We start from the raw sequence: 15,614 nt of genomic DNA, 5'->3' as shown, positions 1-15,614 counted from the left end.
ATGATTGATGTGTATGATATCCTCATAGGATATTAATGCTAAATAGAACCAAAATAAAGTGTGTGTGTGTGTGTGTGTGTGTGTGTGTGTGTGTGTGTGTGTATGTCAGAGATCTGAAGTCCAAAATGGTTATAGGATAGGTCCAAATAAATCCAAAGCTACACAATTAATTAAGTAGTTATGCAGGAGGCAGAATGAGCTTCAACAGACCTCAGACACGACTCAGGCCCGTCTTGTCATTCAAGTGAGGAAACTGAATTATAGAGAAGATTAGCGACTTGCCATAACTAGTGGGAGAAACAAGACTAGACCAGTAGACTTCTTAAATACTAACTCGATGTAATTTCATTAAAGCGTTCTTTCTCCCAGAGTTCCGCACAACCCTTTTCTCCACCTATCTGCCCTCATACATAGAGGTTATTGGGCAGCTGTTCTCAGAAATGAAACCCATTATGCCATTGCAAACCATACATCTTTTTTTTTTTTTTTGGCTATTCTTTCCTAGAGAGGAAGGTGTTGGAGAGCATTTTTCATGTCTTCCACTTCCAGAAAGTCAAAATAGCTCCCTCTTTGCAGCCTCAGTGTGTGTGTCATGTCCCCTCCCAATTATACTAGTGTCGGTCAGCAGGCGTGACTTACAGGCTGCCATGCCCATTATCCTAAAGTTACCAGCATCAATGATGCTCATCGTGATGATATTGCTCCTATAAATATTGGGTATCCATAGTTACACTCTACCACCTCAGACCTACAGACAACCAGGTTCTCTTGGCCTCAGTCAGCAATGCCCATGGGCACACTGTTATCAATTCCCACAACATGGTTCTCCTTTATATCTCTCACACTGGCATTAGGAGAGTTTATACCTTCACTGCTTCCTTCCATCTCCAGATGCTTCCAAATTAAACCAGTCTACCATATTTTCTCCCTCATCCTTCAAAATTACACAAGTCATTTTATAATTTTCAAGACTTTGACCTCATTATAACCTAGGTTATTATCTTTCTCCCTTATCTACTCTTTCATCTAACTTTTCAAAAAAATTAATCTAGCAATTTGCCTGTATGTCTTCCCATTTACTTCCTCTAACTCCCCAAGGCATGGTTTGTACTCCTCTTCTTTGACGTTGATCTCTGTCTTGAAGATAGCAATGGCTCCCTGTTGATGAAAGCAATTGCTTTTTTATCCTTTACTTATTTTGCCTGTAGGAACATGTGGCACTGTTGATCACCCTAAACCCACTGTTCTCTAAGTTTGAGTCTTATATGGGAAAAGGTGGCCATGAAGGAAATAAGTAAAAATGAGAATTTACTGGTGTGACTTACAAAGAAGTCTTACAAGGAAAAATGCCAGCTTTTGTGGCATTGCAGACTGATACAATGATCCTTTAACTCATCCACAAACACTCTAGCTTCATAGCCACTTTCCATTATCCAGGATTAACCCACAAATCTGGTGATTTTTTTTTCAAGGTTCAGTCTTCTTCCAAACTTTTTGACACTCGCTTTGAAATCAAAGTGCCTCATTCCATATTAGAAAACACAGCACTGAAAGCAGAATCAGGATCTTCTCAGTTTGGGTTTTATTTGTTTGTTTAATTTCACTTTATTTTACACTTACACAATTGAGTCAGTGGAGCATGCTGCTCTTGATCTCAGGGTAGTGAGTTCAAGCCTCACGTTGGGGATAGAGCTTACTTTTAAAAAGAATTCTCCAATCCAATTTTGTTGGCTTACCAACAAAATTAATTAATTTCAGCAGCTGGGTTTTTACTGTCATTTTGGGGCTCGCATACCTGTATACTATATCACATGGCCTCATCCAAACCACTTTTGTGTTTATAGTTCTCAATGGCCATGTAACATGGGATCTTACCTGTAACATGGGATTAAATCATTGGTTTTCAAAGTTCTTAAAAAAACAGAATCACTTTGTATACAAAGAATTTTTGTCCATGATACTGAGGTTTTACCAACCTTATCTTATTTCTGATTATATTGTGCTTTTTTTTGTTTTTGTTTTGTTTTGTTTTGTTTTGTTGTCAGAGAATATACTCAGCATAATGTACAATTATTTGGAATTTTCTGAAACTCCTTTTGGCCTTTATCTGTCCATATTGTTGGGTGAGACAAGTTCATAAATGTTTCACCTTCTTGGTGTACTGTTCGGTTTATTAAATGAAATATTCTGTTTTCCCCTTGTTAGCCCTAAATTTCAGTTTATCTGATATTAATATAACCAGTCTTTTCTTTTGGTTTATAAGTCCTGGTGTATATATTTTTCCTTTTTTTAAAGAGAAATATTTCTTGTAAGTAGTATGTTACTGGCTTTCTTTTTTATTTATTTCCTTTGTCTGCTTTCTTTTTTAAAGAATAAATCCTTACCTCCCTGCTTCTGTTAAATTGATAATGTTTTCATTCTAGTTTTCTCTCTTCTAGTTTGGAAGTTACGTATTATTTCTGTTAATTTAGTGGTTTCCCTAAATAATTACTAATTTTTTTTTCTAGCAAGAGCTGAGTTTAATCAGTATTTACAGCTTCCATCCATTCAAGACACAGAATTTAGTTATGCCCTTGTCTCCAATGTTTATCACCTGGTTGGTGGTATTTTAATTCCAGATTGTAGAAAATATGTGTATATATATGTATATTTGCCATGTGTAATCTGGACACCAGTATGTTATTACTTTCTCTATTCATAAGTATTTATTACCTAACATTACTTTCTTCTGTATTCATTATTCTTTATGTATATGTTCCAATCATTACTTTGAAATATTTTTGTTGGTGATTTCCTAATTCCTTGCCCATTTGTAAATACCATTATTTTCTCTCATATTTAAAGTCTAATTTAGTTGGACATATGTTTGTTTTCAATTGAAGCATAGTTGACATATTATATTAGTTTCAGGTGTACAACATAGTGATTTGACAGTTATATACATTACAAAGTGATCATCACTGTAAGTGTGGTTACCATCTGTCACCATACAAATTTATTACAATATTATTGGCTGTATCCCTATGCTGTAATTTTCATTCCTGTGACTTATTTATTTTGCACCTGGAAGTTTGTATTTCTCAATCCCCTTCACCTACTTCATTCATCCTTCCCATCTCCACCCTCTCCTGACTTGAATACGGCATTCTTATTTTAAATTTGGCAGTCACACATTCTGCCTACCACACCTGTGTATCCATGCTCCATGTTTCTTAGCTTCTCTTTTATAGTTTCCGTGTCTTTACACCTTTCTGATGCTGTGACAACTTTAGTTTTCCAGGAACCAGTTGTTGTGATAGAATTAGGAATGCAAACACTTTAAAGAGGATAATGCTTATGATATCACAGGGGAGTGGCTATACTTACCTGACAGTCCCTACCAGCCCAGAAGGGAACTCCAGAACAAAGATTGCTCATTAAAGGAGCCCCACATTATCACCCTTGCTATGTCATTGGTTGGGAGCTGCCCCACAAATAGCATGCCCTTGACCTAAAAGTCAAAGTAGCCACTTACAAAGCTGACAGCTGAAGACTTTCAGGTAAACCCACCCCTGCAGCTGGACTTTGAGTGCTTTCTTGAACATGGGTATGTATCTCATGTATCTCATGTGGCAGAGATCCATTCTGGGAGATATCTACAGCTTGATCTCCCAGATCACCAGTTTTCGTTTGACTCTATTCAAATACTCAGCCTATCTTTTCTATTCTTCCTATCATGACTTTCATTACATAACCATTTCTATCCCGCTACTAAGATCCCCTGCTCCCTCTTTTATATGATCTCTTACTTTTACTTGATGGAAGTTCCACCTTTCTTTTTCACTGAGAATGTTAATTATGCCTATTATAAATTTCTTTTTTGATCATCTTATTAGTTCTGTTTTTCTCTTTTTGTTGTTTCCTTTTCATAGTGCTAGTGTTCACACACCTTTTAATTCTTGCTGATCAACTATGTTTACAGGTGAGTTTACCTTCAGGGCCACCAGCTAACTCTTCTAAGAGTGGAAGCTTCTGCTGAGTTCATTGCTTCCATTAAGATTAAGAAATGGGTAATGTGGCAGCAGGAGAAGGGACTTTTTCCCTTGATCTCTCCAGGATTACTGGATACTCAGGTTCTGCCTATCTCCCACCTAGAAATGGTCCCCTGATCATAACTGCTTATTCAGAAAGCCTAGAATGAGGATGGTCCACAGAGCCTGGTCACCCCTCAATCCCTATCAATTTCCTCCTTCCAATGTGTACTTGGCATTCACATGCAGAGGCATGAAACATCCTCAGTGCTGCCCCTATGCCTACTAGTGCTATCCATAGTTACCAAACAGTCTGGAGCTTCTGCTTCCTTTGATCAAATCCCACCCCCTCTCAGCCTGTCTTATGTTTCCCCCAGTCTCTAGTTTGATATGCCTCTGTGCTTACTCAATTAAAAACCTTTTTTTTTTCATTTCATGTGTTAGATGCAGATCATGGAGATAGTGGCATCAACTCCAAATACTATGTTGACTAGAAGTCCCACCTTAATGAAATTTCAAATTTTTCCTCCAGTAGGGGCATGGAGCTGCTTTCACTGAAAAGCTGGGAGCCTGAAGCCAGAGACTTCTCCAGAGGACCCTCTGCATCTCTCCTATGGCTCCATGAAACACTGTGTTTAAAATCATTGTATTTGATGATCTTCAGGGTCACTTTACTCATGTGTTTTAGGTTTCCAGGGTTCAGGAGTCCCTGTGTTTTCTGTAAGAATGCTAAGGACAGGGTGAATAGAATGATATCTCTTTACCTTCTGTTCCACAAACATAGACTGTTAGAGAGTAGTAAAATCCCATAGGCTATTTGTTTGGTCCAATATTATAGGCAAGAACTTCACTTCTTTAATACTTTGGCCTCTTCTCCACATCTGTCAGAGAACTCTATTTTTCCACATTCAATCAACCTTTCTCCCATTTCATTTCATTATTGATTATCTCCATGATGGTAATTGCTGATAGATTGAGGGGGAATGCAGACAGAGGCAAGTTGTGAATATCAATTATATGTTTAGTCTAGGCCAGGGAAATGGCTTTATAAATGTGGGAAGCTTGGTAACTTTTTTTTTTTCATTTTGACAAAAAATCATTAAGTCAAATTTTGTTTTGCTTTTTTGGTTTGTTTGGTGGTTTTGTTTTTGTTTTTGTTTTGTTTTTGGTAAATTTTTCACACACTTTAGACACCTGAGTTCAAGGGAAGGACTCTGAAAGATACCAATTGAGTGGCTCTATTAAATGTCTCTGGTTGAATAAAAATGTCCCTATGGTGTTTGAGGGGGGAAAAAAGTGAGAAAACGAGTCATGAAATTTCTTGGAGAGGAAATCGTGAGTGCCATTAACATTCCCAACACAACATGGAGTTATATGGAGACAAGTGTCTTCCAGATGTTCAGTGAAACTTACAGCATATGCAGACAGAAAGAAATCTGGACAAAATAATATTCTATAAGGGGGCTGATTGCCTGATTTTGCCCACAATGAGCACCTACATTTTGGCAATAATAATTAAGTAGTTTACTCCAATGAAATGTCATTCTATAAAAGCATTTCCCAATGTGCATTCCACAGAACAGTTGTCTTATGAGATGTGCTATGAAAAAAGACCCTGTAGTCAAATAAGTTTGAGAAATACCTTCCTTTGGGAAATCTCACATGCGTATTTTCATATTGAGCAGTTTAATTATATTAATCTGGCATTTCTTAAAACTGTTTACCATGGCACCCTCTCTGTTAAAGTTGCTTGACACATGTTGATGTGTTCAGGGGTATATCCTCATGGTTAAGAGCATGGGTCACAGAAAAAAGGACCTGCTTTTCCATCCTCATCCTTCCGTTTACACATTAACCTCTTAGGACTTCACTTTCTTCATCTGTAAAAGGCACACAGTAACAGTTACCTTACAGAACTGGTAAGTTTACACGCACCAATATCCGGATATTTCACTTTTCCTTCATTTGGTCTTTGAGATAGAGTGGGAGAAGAGACCCAGAAAAAGGTTTGTTGTGGCGGAAAGAAAGAAGAGAGCAATAGATATACTCTTTAAAGTCGTTTTTATTATTGCTTCGTCGGCGGAGCCCTCTGTGCACCCAGTAGCCCTTCCAGCAATGACCTACAGGGTTATTTCCTTTCTGCCACTTTTATATCTACCCCAGCAAGGAAGTTGCTCTTACAGTCCCTACATTCTTCTTGTCTCACTGTTTCTTTCTCAGTGATAAACTCTTCACATCCGTAAACACAACCACTGCACTGTGTAGCTGAGGATGTCTCAGAGGAGCTTGGGGAGAGACACATTTTTGCCATAAGTTGAACCTCAGGTCATATTTGAATTCAGAGTTTCCAGCAGCTGTGCTTTAAACAGAACTGCTAACCCTAGTAGGAGGTGGTAGGTTTGAATTGTGCTTTGAGTTTCTCTTGTTTACTTCTGGATTAGGTAAAAATAAAATAAAGCAACAAACATTCAGATTCTCTGTCAACTGGTCTTATAACTCCAACCTGAGGGCTCAGAATTTCAACATTAAGCCTGATTAAACATTAATCATGGTTCAGAATTCAAGGAAGCATATGTAGTATAATATAATGATTGAATACTTGAGCTTTGATGTTGAAGACAGGGATTTGCTTGTTTTTGGAAAATTCACTGAGGCTTCACTTTCTTTATTTGTAAAATGAGGGGATAATACCGAATTATGAGGATGATTGTTAAGGTTAAATGAAACAATGAAGAATATTTGCTATTCTTTTGACTTAGGAGACTTAGATTTCAGGAAATGTATGAAATTGGAGTTGGGTAGTTAATGCGTCAGTTAGATTGCTATTCTGGAATGGGAGATTTTGCTGACCGTCAAGTGTGTCCGTACAGATATTAATGCAGCTTGTGTCCATTAAAGAGGTTGCAGACCAGGTCATCAACAAGGAGATGTTATGTTCTAAAGTCAGAAACGTCAGACCAAAAGACAGTGTCTGACCTGATCTAAAACCAACCTTAAAGTTTCAGGGTCTATTAATAGGTGTGCATTAGTTTCTGAGGAGAAAGTTACAGAAGTCCTATTCTTCACAAAGAATGTGAAGGCTGTACTGCTAATTGGATGGCTTATGGCAGTTTTATAAGAATGTGTCCAAAGTAGCACTTCCTCTGGTGTAGGTGTCCTTGGCCCAGGTTATTTTCAAGCACATGGAAGAACCTGAGATAGCGTAACTGGGCTTGGTTGATAGTTTACAGGTAAGGAGTCATGGTCCTGTTCATCAATTCTCCCTTTGGCTGCGTTTAAACTGCTGTTCTACAAATATGATAAACATTGCATGTCAAGTGAGTATATTACTATTATTAAAATAATATAATTAAAGGTCAAATCATTTAAATTTAAAGTAATCTAATTAAGGTATTAAAATGAATATTCGTATTTATTTTTATCATTGAATTTTTTTTCAATATCTGAAGTTTATTGTCAAATTGGTTTCCATACAACACCCAGTGCTCATCCCAAAAGGTGCCCTCCTCAATATCATTGAATTTTAATCATTTCTTATATTTTTAAGTTCCCTTTGTAGGTTCTTTTTTTTGATACACTTATTTTATAGTTTATATCACATGATTCTTAACTGAAGTGGTAGGAGATGTGTATTAGCTGTTTCTTGTATATGCTGCCTCTTGCTCATACTGGTTCATTTCCTCTTGCATTTTGTGATTTGGGATTTTAGGCTCCTATGCAGCCTGAGTTGAGGACATATCTCTCTAGAGAAGAACTGTGTTAGAATTTTCCAGATGCCCAAAGGAGGACCCCATACCTGGGATCATTAATATGTTAATAGCAACGCCCATGACCTCACAATCCATAAAGATATACTCATATTCAAACTCTACACCTAAAAGTGAAACAAGGTTATGATTTTAATTTCACAGATTCTTAGAGGATTTTTTTTTTCCACTGAGAGACTCTCAACAGATGGACATACTTTCTTGAATTTATACCATGCTAAAGGATGGTTTTATATACCTTCTTCTTTCCATGAGGGAGTCCCACTTTAATCTTAGAACCAATTGGATCTTAGAATCCAATTCTCACTTTTACCACTGGTGAGCCCAAGGTCATGCCTACTATCTCTGAATATGTGTTAACTCCCTTGTCCCTAGTTTAGGAGCCACCCTCATTCCCAGCTATAGCGTTAGCTCATGCATATCTACTCTCTCATTTATAGCTCCATTTTTATTCATGGCAGCGGAAGATTTCTTTTTGTTGTGACAAGCTAGGCGATGCATTGAGAAGAAAGTTTGCATTATTTTGCTAAGAATGTCTAAGCTTTTATGTTAGGAGGGTTTTAGGTGTCTGTAGTTGACCATATTGCCCCAGCCCAGAGTCTAGCAGAGTTGTTTCAACCTGGGGTCCTTGGGTGATCCTGAGGAGTTAGTAGCAATAAGAGAAAATTCAGTGTGTTGGATTTTAGTCCTTCCCCTGCTTTCAGCAGAAGGCTTTGCTTTTTTCTTTCTTTCTTTCTTTCTTTTTTTTTTTTTGAATTTTATACACTGGGCTTCTGAATAAGAATTGGCTGCACATAAAGGCTCACTATTTTAAAATAAAGTTTTAAAGTCCTGCATCAAACTGTATAATAGGAAACACTGAGGGTGTGGGATGAAGAACATGAATCTCATTGTGAAATGACATGAGCATCCAACCAATTACAAACTGCTGCAATCATTCTACAAACACCCATCCACTCTCTTTATGTTCCTGGAACAGGAATTACCTCCCAACTTGAGATGCTGTGGAGGCAATCACACTTCCTCAGGAAGTAAACTGCTTGAGGAATATAGTGAGCAAGGCCAGAGGCCCATTAACTCTGTGAACTAGGAAAAGTTCCCTCATTAATGCTGGCAGCAGTGGGGACCTTATGTCTTGAAAGAGTCAATAATGCATTAGGTTACTTAAGCTGTAGAAAGAGTTCATTGACTACATTCTTTTAAAGGCTATCTTCAAGCGACTAAAACCAGGGAGGCAAGAACTCCTCCAGTTCCCAAGAGGCTGCCAATAAGGTGGGATATTGGCTATGGGGGCCCTGTCCTAGATAAAGTATAGCCAAGGGAGCAAAACAAACACAGGGATGTGAAGAAGTTTGTTAAAATAAGAAAAAAAAAAAGTAAAGGTGTGGACAGAGGACAGATGGCTACCGCAGAGAGAACAAAAGGAGGTGCTAACATGGACAAAATCATCAGATGTTGAGTGTGGGATGCTGCATGTCTGAAGACAGAGACTTGCTGGAACCAGTGGAACAGCCTGAACCAACTAACTTACAAGTATAAACACTTCATGTGTCTATAAGTCTGATTAATACTCACCCTGTGTACATCTAGTGAAACTCCTCCCCACTCTCTGTGGTTATACTGGATTGGCCTTCACTCTGCCCCTCGTCACACCAAGGCAAGCTCTGAATGACACTGAAGCATTGGACATACTACTGTGACACCTCTCCACTTGGACTTCTTTACTTTAAATGTTACTTGCTCAGGGATGTTGTCCATGTTCTTCAACACACACCTCCATGCAAAGCTAAAATATAATGTTTTCTTAGTCCTCAGTAGCTTTTCTTTAACACACTTAGGACAACTATAATGATACCATTGTTTTTGTCATCTTAGAAAATTATGTTTCTTGCCTTACTAGAATGTATATTCCACGAAGGCAGGGATATCTGTTTTTTTTGCAGTATCTAGGATAGTTCCTGGCACTCAACAAATATTTCTTGGGGAAATGCATGAAAAGATGAAAAAGTGGGAAATGCATTTTTAAGTATGAAATACAATTAGTCTTATAATAAAGTACTTCATGGAGTCAACTGTTGATTCCCCAAAAGGCTAGCAGAGAAGTCTATTGATCAAAAAAACAAAACAAAAAAACTAAGTTTATTAGATTTTGTGCAGGAAAGGACACAGAGACTTAGTAATGTTTCAGAATAGAAATATATAAGGTTTGGGGTTCTGGGATGGATGAAATAGGGTAGGTCTTGCAAAATGGAAACTCGTTGGGATTGAACAGAGATTGTAACATAACACTTTCAGATTGATGGGTGCGGTGAGGAGAGGGTCTTGAAGGAATTTCTGATAAGTAGGGCATCAATCTCGAAAAATAAGCTGTTTATTTCGTCTGCTGTCTTATCTTCCAGGTGCAGCTATTTCCTGGAGCAAGCAGTTAAATTATTTTTGTTTATTATAAATTATTTTGTTTATTCCCAGCATTGTTTAGCAAAGAAACACCTAAGTATACATCATACTAGAGTTGTTTAGCCCAGAGAGAGGAATTATTTTGGTTTGAATTCTGAGTCCTCCCTTTGACCTCAGCTTGAGGATAGACCATAATTGTCTGAAGATTTGATTAATCCAGATTTCCACCACTGTTCAGCTATTATGTTATCATATAGAGTTGCACAGAGTTGCAGATATCAAAAAGTATCAGCTTGCCTTATTCTTTTTTTCTGGGAGATTTTTTTTGTCAGGTCATTCGATGGGACAGTGGCTTCACGTGGGCGCTTCAAAACAACTGCTAAAAGGAGGATTACAACCACATTGTGCAGTCCACTTTTCAGCCTGGAGCCAATGGGCTCAAACCAAGAGCACAGATATTATTCCCAGTTGGGAGAGCACACAGAACCACATTTGCAGGTATTAGATAAAGTATCTAATTAAATTTCTTTCTTTCTTTATGCATAGCCCACGAAGGACATTTCCTTCTCTCAACCCCACTTCCACAAACAAAACTACAAAAACTGTAAGAATCTGTATTCATGTTGCTTGATTATCCATATTTAAATTAAATCCTTTAAGCCTTGAGGATTGCCTCTGAAGCTAAATATTTAGGGTAGGGAGAGAGTTTTGAAGCAATCTTGTGAGTTCTGACAATAAAAATTTGAGGTGCAGAAAAAGGGAGTAATTTGCTTGTTAAACAATGGGCCAAGTAATGAATATTAAATACTGGATATATATCGGAGTCCTGCCAATTCCAGAGGCCATGTATATTCCACCATTCCATACAATCTCCCTTTGAGGAATAACATGGAATGCAATGAAGTTAACCCCTTACATTTTTTTTTTATTAATATAGTCCTATCACTGTCACATGGTAGGGGGCTTAGGTTTTTCCTGGAGACAATGGGAAGCCACAAACGGGGCTAGGAAGGGACTCACAGGTTCAGTTTTTGCTCCTATTGTTGTCAGGAGCGCGATGCTAGCAAACACGGCTGGAGTCACAGAGATCCCTGTTTATAAACCATAGAGGGTTAAAAACAAACTTCTCCTTAGAGATAAGGGTATCTGCATAGATCCACTGTCAGATGGGAAGGGCTGTTGTTTTCCAACTTTAAGAAGGATGCATAATTTAGGTCAAGATAATCACCAGTGATGCATACAGCAGAGATTAATTTGAAAATTTAATATCAAAAGATTGGAGGACTTGCTTATGAAGCCACAGCTTCTAAATTATATTGAGGCATTGGTTGGTAACAAGTGCTCAGGAGCCTCAATGTGCAAAAGAATATTAAAAGATACCACATGTCCTCTAATTAAAATCACAGCAAAATGGAGTAATGATCGCAGATATGATATTAGCAAAGGGTAGGGGGAGGACTGCAGAACAGTGCCAGGAAGCCAACAGGGGTTGGAAACCATGGCCTCTGTGGGGAGAGGCCTTTCTCCAAATTGCAGTGAAATCCCTGGAAATTAGCAAGAGCCAGAGGGAAAGCTAATGTTCATTGCTGGCATTATAGGAAATGAAAATGTTGCTCTATCACACATGATTTGGACAAAGGTTTGGTCTGTTTGTTCAGAGCAAAGTGGCAACTGGGAGCAATTAAAAACCAAGCCCAGAGTTTGCAAGTGACTCACACCCAACAATAGCAGTCAGATGTTCCCAAACACTTGATGCTTTAGGAATTTCTGGTTGGTTGATTGTATTGTCTTTGTCTGTTTGCTTGCTTGTTTTCTTTGTGATTTTTTTTTTTCTGAGAGGGATTTTTTTTGTTTTCTGTTTAGTAGGACAAAGCCAGAAAAATGGAAAATTTCCATTCCTTCCTAAGAGGACAGTATCAGGTCTAAGTCAAGAGGTCTGGCAAAACTTGCACATATAAATCTTTCCATGAAGTGGGCATGGGAAAGTGTGTCCTTAAGACCATGTCCAGCATTTTAGAGGCATGGGTTTCTAAGGCAGTGGTATGTATTTGGGATGAAGTCAGACTGTGAGCTTTTTTTGATAATTTCTCTCCAATTGGAGAAAGCTGGTTGGAATTAGCATGAACCATAATGGCGACTGACATAATATGAAGTCAGATGAAAAGAATCACTCTCTTCATCAGCCCATCCCTATTTAATCCTCCTAACCAGATCCTACTCCTCGCTAGGTTGTACTTCTCAGGTCCTAACCAAAAAGAATGGAGTAAAACCAAACCAAGATCACCTTGTAAGGGGGGACATTCATTGATATTGCACATATGGTGCCACCTCCCATTTGACACACACCACAGACATCACTAATCCATCACAGCACTCTTTCCCAGTGACTCCAGAAGCATGCTCAGAATCCTCGGTAGAGGGTTCCAGAAATCACTACTAGTTTTCAGAGAGGACATGCCAGGTGCTAGCTACAGGCTAGGGAAATTCTGGAAATTTCGGAGATTACTGAATACTTTTTTTTTATTAAGTTTTTCTTTTTAATGTGTATTTATTATTTTTGAGACAGAGAGAGACAGAGCATGAACGGGGGAGGGTCAGAGAGAGGGAGACACAGAATCTGAAACAGGCTCCAGGCTCTGAGCTGTCAGCACAGAGCCCGACGCGGGGCTCGAACTCACTGACCGCGAGATCACGACCTGAGCCGAAGTCGGACGCTTAACCGACTGAGCCACCCGGGCGCCCCTGAATACTTCTCATCAACAGGAAAGGAAGACGAATCATCAAAAGACCAGGGCTTCTCTTTCCTGTCCTGCTTTACTCTTGTGATTTTGAACAACAGTACCTCTTTGATACTCAGTCGCTTCGTTTATAAAACAGAAGTAACATGTAACAGTTTTGCAAATGACACAACACCGTTCAATAGTTGAAGAATGTTTTGTGGGCCAGGTAATGATATGACAGTGAAATCTATTATTAGTATTAAAATCTGATAATCACTGAATCTCCATTGTTTGACCCACAGCTACAGCAGAGTTCCTGGCAGACACATCTTTGGCCAAACCTCAGTTACCTTGCTTTGTACCACATTCTCTACTTCAGTTGTCCTCCACCTTGAATGCCCATCAGAATCACCTTGGAGGGGGCTTCTTCAGACACAGAGTGCTGGACCCCACCCCCAGAGTTCCTGATCCAGTTGGACTGAGGGGGTGCAGCCCAAGAATCTGAAGTTCTTACAAGTTCCCTGGTGATGCTGATGTTGCAGATCCCAGGACAACACTTTGGCAACCTCTGCCTCTAAGATAATATAGAACTAAGTTTGACGTTAGAATGTTTAGCTCATTTCCCGTATCTCGCGCGTATCATCTTCAACGAATCCAACTGAAGAGATCTTCCATTTTCCTGAGCTGCTACCACACGGACTACCTTCTGTGAGGCTTAGTCTCTTTATGTTTTTTTAGGAAACTTTTTGTTTGTAGTTGCCTTGCCTTCCTAGAGAGACTGGGAAGTGCCCTGAGGCTTCAGATTTAGGAGTATGTGTATCTTTCTCTATTGCTAGTGACACTGGTCTAAGCACCCACCTTTTTTATTGCCCCCAGAGTATACCCCTGAAAACATTTCCTGGGTGCTTCTAAAGATGCCCTACATCATTGCCTAAAGGGTGCTAAGGAACAGCTCCCCATCATCCTTTCCCCGCCCCCCACCACACCTCCCACCACACTGCTGCTGTGTCCTGGAGAGATTAACCTTCCACTGGACCCTTTGTTAGTGACTCTGCTGCTACCCTCACTTTGCCCTCAGGGGAGGAGACATGCCCCTAAATTCCAGGCTCCTTTGCCTTAAAAGCCTCATAATAAGGTCTGACCTTTCCTTAATTTTCTATAGTAGCAGAGTTTGGCTATAACTAATTGGAGGTCTGTCTAAAGGGTAATACATATAGAAAGAAGTAACTGCAGACGTTAATTTGCAATTCATAGCCCAGGCCCAGGCCCACACTATAGTCCTGATGTTCTGACTTGCTCCCAGTGAGTCTCCACGTGGCCGAGTGCCGCCACAGTTTTCTTTGCAGCTTGGGCTCCAAGATCTAGAGAAAGGCAGAGCATCCTCCCTCATTACAGTCTCCAGCCCACCTCCTGAGTCCTTGTATTCCTGCCTCCACCTCTTACCAGGACTCTCTGAGAATGGAAACAGCCAGTTCGTTCAGGGAAAGCCTTGCTACTACCTGAAAGGAATGGTCTGTTTCCCGGGGCCCAGTGATAATAATCATACAGTAGCTGGACATTAGTACATCCCTAAGTATCTGTTATTTAGCCTTAAAAACTGTCTTTTTCCTTGAAGTATCCATGGCTCCATTCCTTCTTCAGTTTCCCTTTATGTAGAATTCAAAATACTGTAAGGTATAGTTTCACCCCCTGTCATCTTACTACAGATGTAGAAGAGAATTGGGAATGTATTAATAAACAGATGCATATAAAAATGCATACTAATTTGACCTCTTCATATCTATCTGAAGGTCACTGTGACCTGGGAAGCACATTCAGATCGTTCCAACAGAATTCTAGATTCTCCAGCCTCTCCTCTGCTTCTCACGCCATTTCTCTTCACATTTAGCCAACCCCCCGCTGCATCAAGGTACTTTGGCAGCAGATGAAAGTCCTTGAGTCTATTTGTCCACACAATAGGCCAACCTTCTATCAGTTCTCTCCCCTCCTGAATAATTCTGTGCTTTGCATCTGCCCATGTTTTTACCCAGGCACCCGCAGGTGCTTGCTTTGAAGGCCCTGCCTTGAGCGAAGATCACCAGTTTGAGACAACGCAGTTTGCCCCCATTGCTTATTTGTTAAGATGAGCCCGTCCATCTGTCCCCGTGCCACAGACCCTGGGTGGCAAAAAGTAATAAAAGAAAAACACTCTTTGACAGCCCTCCCGGCATAATGCCGGCATGAGCACAGGTTATTATCTTGTAATGTCACTGCTATTTCCAACGGCCCCCGATGGATCTGCTGACTGGCGAGACAAAAGGGGAGACACTGTTAACACAGCCCCTGTGCTTTGTAAGGAGCAACATTGTGCTGGGCTTTCAGAGTGGCTTTTACTGCCTGTCGATTAGTGTTTTGACTGCAAGTCGACGCCCCTTCCCCCATTGAAGTTGTCACTGGCGTATTTATTTAATAAATCCCATCTTGGGCCATGACCACTGTAGGGCTGACTTGGCTTCTGTGCTTCTTGGTAGACTGGGGAGAGAAATAGGCTAAGAGCGTGAAGATGTTCACCAGTCCTCTGCCGCTAAATTGCTACATGACCTTGGAAGAATCCCTCTCCCTCACCACCCCCCCGCCCCGCCCCGAGCCTCAAATCCTTCCTTTACATCCCAGGTCTGACCCAAGAGGAGTCGATGATTCTGTGATTCTTATTTCAAGACTTTCAACTCCCAGGGGGTTGC

The sequence above is a fragment of the Prionailurus bengalensis genome, chromosome D4, assembly GCF_016509475.1.
Source record: "Prionailurus bengalensis isolate Pbe53 chromosome D4, Fcat_Pben_1.1_paternal_pri, whole genome shotgun sequence".
NCBI lineage: Eukaryota > Metazoa > Chordata > Mammalia > Carnivora > Felidae > Prionailurus > Prionailurus bengalensis.
This window is presented reverse-complemented; position numbering follows the sequence as displayed.